Genomic DNA, 12,379 nt, shown 5'->3' on the forward strand with positions numbered 1-12,379 from the left:
CAAAGTGGACGAGACGAACTGACGGTGTTCGGGCTCCCCCACTTGGGTCTGTGACACACTATGGGACTCATCAGGGAGGCCCGTAGTCACAGCGAAAGTCAAAGGGAAGCCCATAGAGTTACTGTGGGACACAGGAGGATCCCGCACCACCATTAACTCCACAACCACGGCACACGCAGACACGTGGCCGACCACCTCCACCATTACACTTAGCGGGTTCACCGGACACTCGCAGCAGGGACATATCACAGCACCCGTAGCGATCCAGCTAGGGAACATTAGCACAAGGCACCCCGTAGTTCTAGTAAATCTTCCCCGGACGGCAGAACACATCCTGGGGATAGATTTTATGAACGCTCACAGCTTGTCGTTCGACCCAGTGAACCAGTGTGTCTGGCGAATGGCTAGATCAGACAGAGCCCCAGCCACCCTCACAGTAGGAGACTACGCTAATCGGATTAGCGCAGTGGGAGAGTACTCATTCGACCTGACTACACTCCACACCGACCGACAAATTAAGGCCCAACTAAACAAACACAGGACAGCATTTGCAAGTCATCGTCATGACTGTGGCAGAATGACTGGACAAGTTCATGTTACCGGACAGGACCCCCGACCGCAAAAGCAATATAGATTTCCCCTCGAGGCAGAGGTGGAAATAGAAAAGGTTATAGGTAGCTTGTTGGACCAAGGTGTACTGAGAACGGTAGCCTCCACCAACAATGCCCCTATTTGGCCAGTGAGGAAGCCCGATGGATCATGGCGTCTGACCATTGATTATCGGGAACTCAACAAAGTAACCCCCGCAGTAGCCCCAACGGTAGCTACTAGTCCCGAGACCATGCTCAAGCAGGGTCTCAACGCCAAGTACTTCACGGTATTGGATATCAGTAACGGATTCTGGTCCATACCATTGGCAAAAGCGTGCCAATACAAATTCGCATTCACTTTTAAAACTCAGCAGTACACGTGGACATGCCTCCCACAAGGATTCCACAATTCCCCCTCCATTTTCCACCGACAGCTGGCAAGTGGATTAGAAAATTTTCCCGACCCGAATGTCTGGTACAGTATGTAGACGACCTACTACTGCAGACAGACACAAAGGCAGAGCACATTTCGCTTCTGGCCGAACTCCTGGAACTCTTGACTGAAATTGGCTGTAAAGTTAACCCGAAAAAGGCCCAAATATTGGAAAGTAAAGTGATGTATTTGGGATCAGTCATCACGCACGGCAAACGCGAGATCGAATTCAAAAGAATTGATTCGATTGTCAAATTGCCCCTTCCCCAGAATGTTTCAGCCCTCCGGTCGTTTTTAGGACTGGTTGGCTATTGTCGGAACCACATAGACGGATTCCGCGACAAAAGCCGCCCCACTTTCAGACCTCCTTAAGAAAGGAGCCCCCTGGGAATGGCTTCCGCAGCATACAGGCGCTGTGGAAGAGTTAAAACGAGCCCTTAGTGCAGCACCCGCGCTGCTAGTCCCAGACCAACTTTCCCCGTACGCAATCGAGGTAGCTAGCACAGATCTGACCCTCTCGGCCGTGTTGCTTCAGGAACGGCACGAGCAGCTAAGACCAGTGGCTTATGCCTCCCGACTGTTAGACCCGGTAGAACAAGGATTTTCAGCCTGTGAGAGGCACCTCCTTGCTGTCTTCTGGGCAGTACAGTATTTTTCATACATAACCGGACTAAACCCCATCACCATTCTAACCGAACATACACCCACACAGCTACTACTAGACGGTCGACTGAAGGACGGTTCAGTTAGCCAGATTAGGGCAGCTAGATGGACCCTACTTTTACAAGGACGGGACATTACAGTAAAACGGACCCGCACACACACATATTTAGCAGACAACCTCCAATACCCCGGACAGCCCCATGACTGTGAAATTGTAGCTCCCCTGCATAACACAGGACCCTTTTTAGCAAAAACACCCCCCAGGAAGATAGGGAACCCAAAACAAAGCCCCCAGCCCACAGACACGTGTGGACCCTTGAGGATTTATGTAGACGGTTCCTCCACAGTTTTAAATGGTGAGCGTATCACAGGAGGCGGCATCTACGTAGAGGACGTGCAGGGGAGTGCTCTCGAGGAAATAGCACTGAAGTTACCTGGTCACTTAGGCGCGCAGGCAGCAGAGCTAGCAGCCATAGCGTATATAGTGGACCACCCCGATTCTTTCCCCAGCCCAGCAGACATATATTCGGACAGCTTATATGTATGCAACAGTCTAACAGATTTTCTGCCCCTGTGGAGGACACGAGGTTTTGTCTCCGCAGACGGAAAACCCCTTCCATCAGCCCCCTTACTCCAGCACACCCTAGAGAAAGCGAAGGACAGGACCTTCGGCATTATAAAAGTTCGCAGCCACCATATGTCATCACCCCCTGGGAATGTAAAAGCCGACGCATTGGCTAAGGCAGGTTCCAGGAGAGGACACTTATGGACCCCCCTAGCTAGCGCACCAGCTAGCGCCCCTGTGAGCGCAGTACAAGTCTCACAAACAGAGGTTAAAGATCTCATAGCAGCACAGAAACAGGACAGAGACCTCAGGGAGGTTTTCAAGGGAAACTTTGTGCCTGCGTACGAGCACTTTAAACACACACTGACCACACATGAGGGTGTGATCATTAAGGACCAACTTTATGTGGTCCCGAAGCAGGACAGGAATCAGATGATTGCCTTGTTCCATGACGGACACGGGCATCAGGGAATTGATGCAACAACGAGGCACCTCAGGCAACTCTGTTGGTGGCCTAATCTCTGGACTGATGTCACACACTACATTGAGAATTGCCTGATTTGTGCTCAGAATAACCCGGAGAGGTATTCTAAGAAGGCACAACTTCGGCATACTCGCCCAGTTAACGGCCCTTGGACAAACCTCCAGATCGATTTTATAGGTCCATTGCCCCCTTGTAGGAATGGCTATAAATACGTTCTGGTGGTCATCGACACCTTACCAAATGGGTAGAGGCATTTCCCTCACGAACAAACACAGCTAAGACAGCTGCAAAGATCCTGACCCACCACATCTTCACGAGATGGGGTTTACCCCGAAGTATCGATTCGGATCAGGGATCTCACTTTACAGGACGGGTCATGAGGAACGTCCTGACAATATTCGGTATCAAACAAAACTTCCATATTGCGTATCATCCACAGTCCAGCGGGATTGTGGAGCGCATGAATCGGACCCTAAAAACGACCCTCAGGAAAATGGTTCAAGAGAATAATTCCACATGGGATTCAGTGCTCCCCTTTGCACTCATGTTCATAAGGAACACTGTCTCCACATCTACAGGATACACACCACATACACTCATGACCGGACGCCCTATGAATGGTACAGAATTCCTTTTAGGACTGGACATGACAAGCCCCGAAGTGACGGCCCTCACACATGAAAAGGCAGTTAAAGATCTAGTTGAGACTGTGAGGTCTGCACAGCTCACAGCCGCAGTCCAGCTAGGGAAACGCCGACAGCAACGTACTGCCTGTTTCAATAAGACCGTACACACCACAGAATTCCAGGTTGGGCAACAGGTAATGTTATCTGTTTATAACCCCAGCAGTTTTTTGGCTCCAAAATATTCCGGTCCCTACTCAATTTCGGACAAAATTAGCCCCTCCGTTTACAGGATAAAATATCCTAATGGGAAGACCGCGTGGTTCCATATTAACCAGCTTAAGGCATATGGGACACAGTCTAACCATGCTCACCATGTCCTGCTGGATGCAGCAGAACACTTCACCCCGCCCACCAGAGACACTTTTCCACCATCCCCCTCACAGACCAGTTCATCCACGGACTCGCCCACGACTCCGCCCCCAGACCACAACAGACCACGCCCCGACACGCCCACAAGCTGCCACAGCAGAGACAGCAGGACTGACACTGACTCTGAAGACAGCGACAGCACACAGCCATACAGCCCACACTGCACCAACTACGACCCCGACACCAGTGACCCCATGGAAGTCACTTACCTTAAAAACCCAGAACCACCACCCGACCCCGACTACCCCGACAACACACTCGACACTACACAATGGGACAGGGACAATTCCTACAGACTTGTCCGCAATGACGAGAGTGACCCCCGGTCACACAATTCCAAAGTTTCATGCCTGATCCACACAAGGGTGTGGGATCCGGGAGAGCAGGACGACGCAATGTCTGACTCCCGACACGGCAACCCCTTTGTGACCCTGTTCACAGAGGCAGAATCAAAGTGAGGTGTCCAGATGATGTAAAATAGGAATCGTTTGAGGGAAACGATGTCCTTTCTGATGGAACCTGCACGTATGTTTGTCTTCGTTTTATGTTTGTTTGTCTCAGGATTGTACATTGTTCAGCTGGAGGATGGACATCTTCTTTTCAGCTGAAAAGATTGTGACCACCTTACATACACGTTAGTTTATCCGCAGATACCTTTGAGAACTTCGGTTTGATTGGAGATCTTTTCCAAAGTTGTAAGGCCACACGCCAAATAGCTTGTCCGCAGATATCTCTGAGAACTTCAGTGATGTCCTCAGTTGGAGCATCTTGGCTCCCTTGGTTTTTTAGGTGCCCCTCTATTCGCCGAAATAGAGGCTGCAAGTCATGGTCAACACATTCGTACCCGTTTCTTTCCAGGTTACTCAGGCAGTGGACAAACGGCACTGAGGACCCGCCCTGTCTGAGAACCAACCCTTGGTCAGCCAAGCTCGGGTATGGCACAGCACGCCCTACCCGGGGATCCCATCCAACTCGTACCCGTCGCGGCCATACGCAACTCATTCGGATGTTTGTTTCAAAGTTTGTTTTCATTTTACGTTAGGTAGCCCTTCGGCCACCATCCCACATGCTATTTACATCCGGGAACATTCGGATGGTAAATCAGCAAAGCCTGCGAGACGGCTCGCAGAAGGAAGGATTGTTAGGTGTATGCTGGTCTTTAAATTCGCTTTTTGAAAAAAAAATGAGGGGAGTCACAGGGTGTGACTTAGCCAGTCATTTTAAAGGGTCAATTGGGTTTTGAAAGACAGATGCACTAACAAGTAAAGGTCTTAAACTGTGTATTGACAGATACTGTGCTTGATCCCAAAGGTTTCAAAGGACGAGACAGAGGTCGAAGCCAGGATTGTCAATACCGGAGGAAGAAGGAAGAGAAAGAACAGCAAAATGATGGAAGCCCACTTATTACTGTTTAATGTCATATGTATATGTGTGGAAACAAGACACGTTTCCCCCACAACCCCCACCGTAAATGTTTCAATTACAGCAAACCCCCAGTGCTCAGCTCTGATCAGCGAGGTTCAGACCTGGTGTACTAAATTCATGACGTGGTACTCCATGTCCTATATAATCGAATCACTGTTGGTGATCGCGATCCTCATCATACTAGTGCAGACCCTCAGGTTGAGGAAATGGAAGAGGAGAGCCTCTCGTTCCAGCACCTCACCCATCTATAGAGTTCAATCCCCCATCTTCGGATTCCACCAAACCCCTCAACCCCTCACTGATTACAACACTCTGTAAATAAAAGGTTCAGCCATGTATTATATTGTTCCATACTCGACTGCCGAGTTGGGAAGTGTGATGTTGTGGTGTGAATGGTTAAGATTTTAGAGTGATGAAATGTTAAGTTAAGGTTAAGGTTAATAGTGATAGGTAGAGGTTCCCAGTTGTAGTAATGCATGTCCCTTTGACATAGGGCCAAGTAGAAATGTTAGTTAAAAATTTTTTTCTCTTCTTCCCATAGTTTAAAGAATAGAGTAGAACAGGAACTGGCAAGAGGTCAGAACACAAGGAAGGCAAAGTACATAGGTGATCCTTCACAATAGTATGATTGTGAGGATCACAAGGAGGGAATGTAGCCATGCTGGCCACGCAAAATGGACACTGAGCCAAACTAAAATGGAAGACAGCAGGGGAAGCCTGTTTAGTGAGAACAGACAGCCTGCTCTCAACTAATTAGCATTTTGCAAGCAGCAAACCAGTTTTCTGGCCAGGTGCAGATCTCCAAGCCAAAGGTGTTAATGGCAAAGCGCTTAACATTCTGATGAGTCAGCCCAGATCCAGGCACACACAATGGCAACATTTCCATCTCAATGTAGCACTTAATTGGTGGAGCAGACAGGATGGCACCAGAGTAACGAATATCGAAACCACCCCCCAACATCGAGGGAAGCCCCCGCATTGGAGGATTTCGAAGGTAGCCGTTTGGAAACGTTCCAATCGGTACCGAAAGGTAGAGCCCGCCTAGAAGGGGGCAAGGACATTAGAGAGGGGTATAAAAGCAAATTCCCCACAGAGCCCGGTCTGTTAAACTCGTGCTCCGGCTCTGACTGACATCTTGCATCCTGACTCCAGCCGTTGAGCACCAGCCGCCGAAACCGTAAGTTCAACGCTCGCTACGCGATCCAAGCCCACTAGACCCCCAGTACCAGAACGCTTGCTGAAGGCTGCAGTACAAGACCAGGACGAAGGCCTCGTTCTCTGACCTTGCCTGTTCCTGTTAGATAAGTATTCTGTTCACTTAAAGTTTAGTTATAGCTTAGTCTCTTAGTGTGCATGGGTATTTATTATAACTGTATAATAAATATTGATCGTTTGAACTTTACTAATCGGTGTATCGTCTTTATTACTTTGAACTTGACCTTGGAATACTTGTGACGTTGCCTATACGGCAACTGGCGACTCCAGAGCTAAATAATTACATAGAACAGAGCCTAGTAGTGTTAAGCACACGTCGAACTCGGAGGCGTGTTAATACACTCCAATAAACGCGTTTTACAACCACAGTAAAACGTGCAACACTGCTTTACACCTCATCCATCTGTTTGGTCACCTTCTTAAAGAACCAATGAGATTGGTGAGGCATGGCCTACCCTTCACAAAACTATGTTGACTATCTCAAATCAAGTTATTCCTTTCCAGATGATTATACATCCTATCTCTTATAAATCTTTCCAATATTTTGCTTCAAATACTTTAAATGCTTTCCAATTAACAAATCTGGAGGAGGAGACGGCTAATGGCATTTTATTTCATGGCAATCCAAAATGTCTTGACGTTCCTGATACTTTCTGGCCTCAAACATCACTTTGTTCTCCCTCTTACATTGACAATGACTGAGAAATATTACTTGATTGTTTTAGACTGTACTGTCCTTGGTAAAAAGTGATAGCTTTCAATAATGAAGGACTAATGTTTACTGTGTGAAAAGCATCATGTGCTTCGTTTGCTAATTGCAACGTGAATTCGTCAATCTTTCCAGAAAGAAATGAAGCATACCTGTAGAATCTTTCTTACTCTTGATCAAGTTGCAGTCGATTACCAGGATTATCACGATTCCGAACACGACCAATGTGGCGATAATCAAACGAATTAGGATTGAACTGGAACTGCAATATTAACTGCAAAAATAAAAGGGTCAATGGGGAATAATCAACTTAAAAACTGCAAAACTGGCATTGAGTTACTCTGTAATCCGAAGTAATCTTCCTCCTCACAGGTAGGGCACCGTTGTGGTATTGTCGTTTGATGTCAATTAACACACAGACCAATTCTGACATTATTCAGACTATGTTTCTCATAGAACTTACAGAAGGATGCCATTTGCCCATCAAGTCTGCACCGGCTCTTGGAAAGAGCAGCCTCCCAAGGTCAACACCTCCACCCTAATCCCCATAACCCAATAACCCCACCCAACACCGAGGGCAATTTTGGACATTAAGGGCAATTTTGCATGGCCAATCCACCTAACCTGCCCATCTTTGAACTGTTGGGAGGAAACCGGAGCACCCCGGAGGAACCCACGCACACACGGGGAGGATGTGCAGACCTCCGCGCAGACAGTGACCCAAGCCGGGAATCGAACCTGGGACCTGGGTCCCTGGAGCTGTGAAGCTGTTGCGCTCTCCGTGTTATCCCCTCTTCATAAAGTGGTCAGCAACAGTGTAAAAGGAAAACAATAACAACAAGATAGAGGAGAGATGACAGTCCAGTGTGTTTCTGAGGAATGATAACCTCGCATCATTAATGTGGCTGAAGATATTATCATCAAAGTGATGTGTCACTGTTTCATTAATTCATCTATCAATTGGTGCGGCATGGTGGGACACTGGTGGCACTGCTGCATACGGCGCTCAGGACACATGTTCAATCCCAGACCCCGGGTCACTTTCTGTGTGGAGTTTGCACATTCTCCCCACACCTGAGTTGGTTTCACCACCACAACCCAAAGACGTGCATGGTAGTTGGATTGGACACACTAGATTACCCCTTGACTGGAAAAAAAGTAATTGGGTGCTCAAAAGATCGAAAAAAAAATATCAATCGGTATTCAACTATTTTGCACATGCGTCTGTGCTGCTTCATGCCTTCATTGTTTACCTGTGAAATACTCTTCCCCTGGGACTTCCCATACTGAGGATTGTAGAACCCAGGGACCCCCTGTACAGTCCCTTGGTGCTAACGGTTCGTTGCTGTCATGGGGAACTGGCGAGGGAGTGACCTTCCTTTCAATCTCCGACATCCTCTCTGTTATAACCCTCCCCATCGTCACGGGGCGTCGACTGCGAGGTTCCTCGTGACCTCGGACGGGCTCGAGCTTCTGCGATAATGGGCAGGACTTGCGCTTAAGAAGGGACATGATCTGCACATCATCCACGTGTGTGCGTGGGTTTCCTCCGGTTGCTCTGGTTTCCTCCCACAGTCCAAAGATGTGCAGGTTAGGTGGATTGGCCAGCAAAATTGACCTTAGTGTCCAAAATTGCCCTTAGTGTTGGAAGGGGTTACTGGGTTATGGGGATAGGTTGGAGGTGTTGACCTTCGCTAGGGTGCTCTTTCCAAGAGCCGCTGCAGACTCGATGGGCCGAATGGCCTCCTTCTGCACTGTAAAGTCTATGAATATTCAGAGCCAGATGTGGGTCTGGGCTGGATACCTTTAGGGACTGGGACTGTATATAGCTGAATTCTGTACTTAAACGTTTGGTTCTTACTCCAGCATCGCCTCCTTGTGTTCAGTCTGTCAAAATCCAACACTGGCGACGAGGGTAAACTGGAGCTGTAGCCGGCGCCATCTTCTCAGAGCTTGGCCCACCTTTCATGGGCCTGAGGAGGATGTTTATCACCGGTATACATGCCATACATCGGGAAGTTGGGACGTTTGATGCCAATTTGTGCCAATTGTGGAGTGAGTGCATTTATATTCCGTACATATACCACCATTGGGATGAGCTTCAGACAGGAATCCTGCAGCCGGCAGGCAGGGCAGCCACGTACAGAGTGTGCACGAGACTCCTGGACCCAACCACAAGGGACACATGGTCCTTCGCAGACTTGATCAGCTCAGTGAGTGAGCATTCAAACCCCAGGTCATCCGTTATCGGTTGGCATTTTCATCTCCATATTGTTGCCCAGACCCAGGGAGAGTCCTTAAAGGAATGTTGGTCCCTCCTACAGAAGCTGGCTGAGTTCTGCGAATTTGGGACCTCACTGTCTGAGACGTTGCAAGACCGCCTGGAATGCGGGATGCAAAACACGGAGACGCAGAGGAAACAGAGGGCAGCACGGTAGCATTGTGGATAGCACAATCGCTTCACAGCTCCAGGGTCCCAGGTTCGAATCCAGCTTGGGTCACTGTCTGTGCGGAGTCTGTACATCCTCCCCGTGTGTGCGTGGGTTTCCTCCGGGTGCTCCGGTTTCCTCCCACAGTCCAAAGATGTGCAGGTTAAGGTGGATTGGCCATGATAAATTGCCCTTAGTGTCCAAAATTGCCCTTAGTGTTGGGTGGGGTTACTGGGTTATGAGGATAGGGTGGGGTAGGGTGCTCTTTCCAAGGGCTGGTGCAGACTCGATGGGCCGAATGGCCTCCTTTTGCACTGTAAATTCTATGATAATATCTATGATATTCGCCAAACGTACCTGAAAAGGGCGATTAAAATCGGCTTCTCCCTAGACAGCACATAACAAGGCATACAGGGGTCGGAGGTAAGGATATCCTCAGTCTGGTCAGTCAGACCCCGGCAGAACACCGCCTTCCGGGTCCGATGATTCCTGTCCCCCCCCCCCCCCACCCTGGGGCCGTTACACCCGAAACAGAGAGGCCAAAATAATAGTCAGCATCTCACTGATTCCCATCCCTTGTGCATGTTCACCAGTAGTGGCTGTGCCAGGTTTTGACCCCAGTAAATTGGATCAAGATTGGCTGAAGCGGCTCTGGATCGACTGGCGGACGGTTTGCCAAATGTTCCGGAAGGGCCGGACACCGCACAAGCGAAGTTGCCGAAGGTTTTCCAAAAGTGCCTGAGGACCAGCCCGGGGAATCACAGTGAAGGTCAGCGTGGATACATCTGCACAGCCGCGTTAATTCCGTGCACGCCTGCTTCCACATGCACTGCAGCCCAAGTCGTCACTGAGCTCGACCGCCTGGAGATTTCAGGCGTCATCCGACCCATACAGTTCGTGTGCCTTTGCGGGGATTGACCTTCAAACAACCGCGCAACCTCAAACAAACCATTGTTTGCAGCAAACTACCCAGCATTCAGAACAGTGACCACGACACCACACAACCCTGCAAGGGCAATCTGTGCAAGACGTGCCAGATCATCGACTTGGATACCACCATTACACGTGGCAACACCACCCACCAGGTACGCGGCACATACTCGTGCGACTCGACCAACGTAGCCTATCTCATACGCTGCAGGAAAGGATGTCCTGAAGCGTGGTACATTGGCGAGACCATGCAGACACTGCGACAACGAATGAACGGGCATCGTGCGACAATCACCAGGCAGGAATGTTCCCTTCCAGTCGGGGAACACTTCAGCAGTCAAGGGCATTCAGCCTCTGATCTCCGGGTAAGCGTTCTCCAAGGTGGTCTTCAGGACACGCGACAACGCAGAATTGCCGAGCAAAAACTTATAGCTAAGTTCCGCACGCATGAGTGCGGCCTCAACAGGGATCTTGGATTCATGTCGCATTACATCCAACCCCCACCATCTGGCCTGGACTTGCAAAATCCTACCAACTGTCCTGGTTTGAGACAATTCACACCCCTTTAACCTGGGATTATCTGGCCGGGATCATTCCCCAATACCAGGTCCAGTATGGCCTCTTCCCGAGTTGGACCATTTACGTACTGCTCTAAAAAGACTCTCCTGGATGCTCCTTACAAACTCTGCTCCATCTACGCCTCCAAAACTACATGAGTCCCATTCAATGTTGGGGAAGTTCAAATCTCCCATCACAACCACCCTATTGCTCCGACATTGTTGTATAATCTGTCTACATATTTGTACCTCTACTTCACGCTCACTTTTGGGAGGCCTATAGTAAAGTCCCAACAATGTTACTGCACCCTTCGTATTTCTTAGCTCCACCCATATTGCCTCAGTGCTCGAATCCTCCGTCGTGCCCTCCTTAATCACAGCTGTGATATCATCTCTGGCCAGTAATGCGACTCCTCCACCCCTTCTACCTCCCTGTCTATCCCTCCTGAAGCATCTGTACTCTGGGATATTCAGTTGCCAGTCCTGCCCTTCCCTCAACTATCATTTGTTTTGTATTTAACCCCAAGATGAAAATATCTTGTTTCTCGGCTCGCTAGCTCACTGCATCACAGTGACAGAGACCAGGGTTCAATTCCGAGCTTGGGTGACTGTCTGTGTCCAGTTCACACAAAGAACAAAGAACAAAGAAAATTACAGCACAGGAACAGGCCCTTCGGCCCTCCCAGCCTGCGCCGATCCAGATCCTTTATCTAAACCTGTCTCCTATTTTCCAAGGTCTACATCCCTCTGATCCCGCCCATTCATATATCTGTCTAGATGCCTCTTAAATGATGCTATCTTGCCCGCCTCTACCACCTCCGCTGGCAAAGCGTTCCAGGCACCCACCACCCTCTGCGTAAAAAACTTTCCACGCACATCTCCCTCTCACCTTGAAATTATGACCCCTTGTAACTGACACCCCCACTCTTGGAAAAAGCTTGTTGCTATCCACACATTCACATGGCAACCTGACCTTGAGATGCACCGTCACTAAAGTCCAATAGAGTTCACCTGGTACAGGGGAGAGATGGAGATCTACAAAGAAATCTCACCCAGCAGGAAGGTCACTCACCGACTCTACAATTTCCATGAAGATATGGATGGCAGTTACAGCTGCAGTGTTTACAACAACATCAGCAACGCTGTTCACAGCCCAGCTGTCGATGTGAAGGCAGAAGGTGAGAAATATCTTCAGTCACGGCCAATCCCCCTAAGCTGTTCATCTTTGGACACTAAGGGACAATTTAGCATGGCCAATCCACCTAACCTGTACATCTTTGGACACTAAGGGACAATTTAACATAGCCAATCCACCTAACCTGTA

The 12,379-nt window shown here is 49.0% G+C and overlaps 1 protein-coding gene across 7 annotated transcripts in view; it reads right to left on the reverse strand.

The window, feature by feature from the left end:
* LOC119960717 (Fc receptor-like protein 5) overlaps nt 1-12,379 on the reverse strand; it is a 177,500-nt gene that overhangs the window by 88,171 nt on the left and 76,950 nt on the right. For 2 of the 7 annotated variants that reach the window (XR_005459503.1, XR_005459502.1), the window contains exon 7: nt 7,292-7,413. The exons of the other annotated variants lie outside the window; for them this stretch is intronic. The gene's annotated coding sequence lies outside the window, so the exon portion shown is untranslated. The remainder of the gene's footprint in view (nt 1-7,291; nt 7,414-12,379) is intronic. 7 annotated transcript variants of the gene reach the window in all.

Source organism: Scyliorhinus canicula, unplaced genomic scaffold, assembly GCF_902713615.1.
Source record: "Scyliorhinus canicula unplaced genomic scaffold, sScyCan1.1, whole genome shotgun sequence".
In the NCBI taxonomy this organism is placed as follows: domain Eukaryota; kingdom Metazoa; phylum Chordata; class Chondrichthyes; order Carcharhiniformes; family Scyliorhinidae; genus Scyliorhinus; species Scyliorhinus canicula.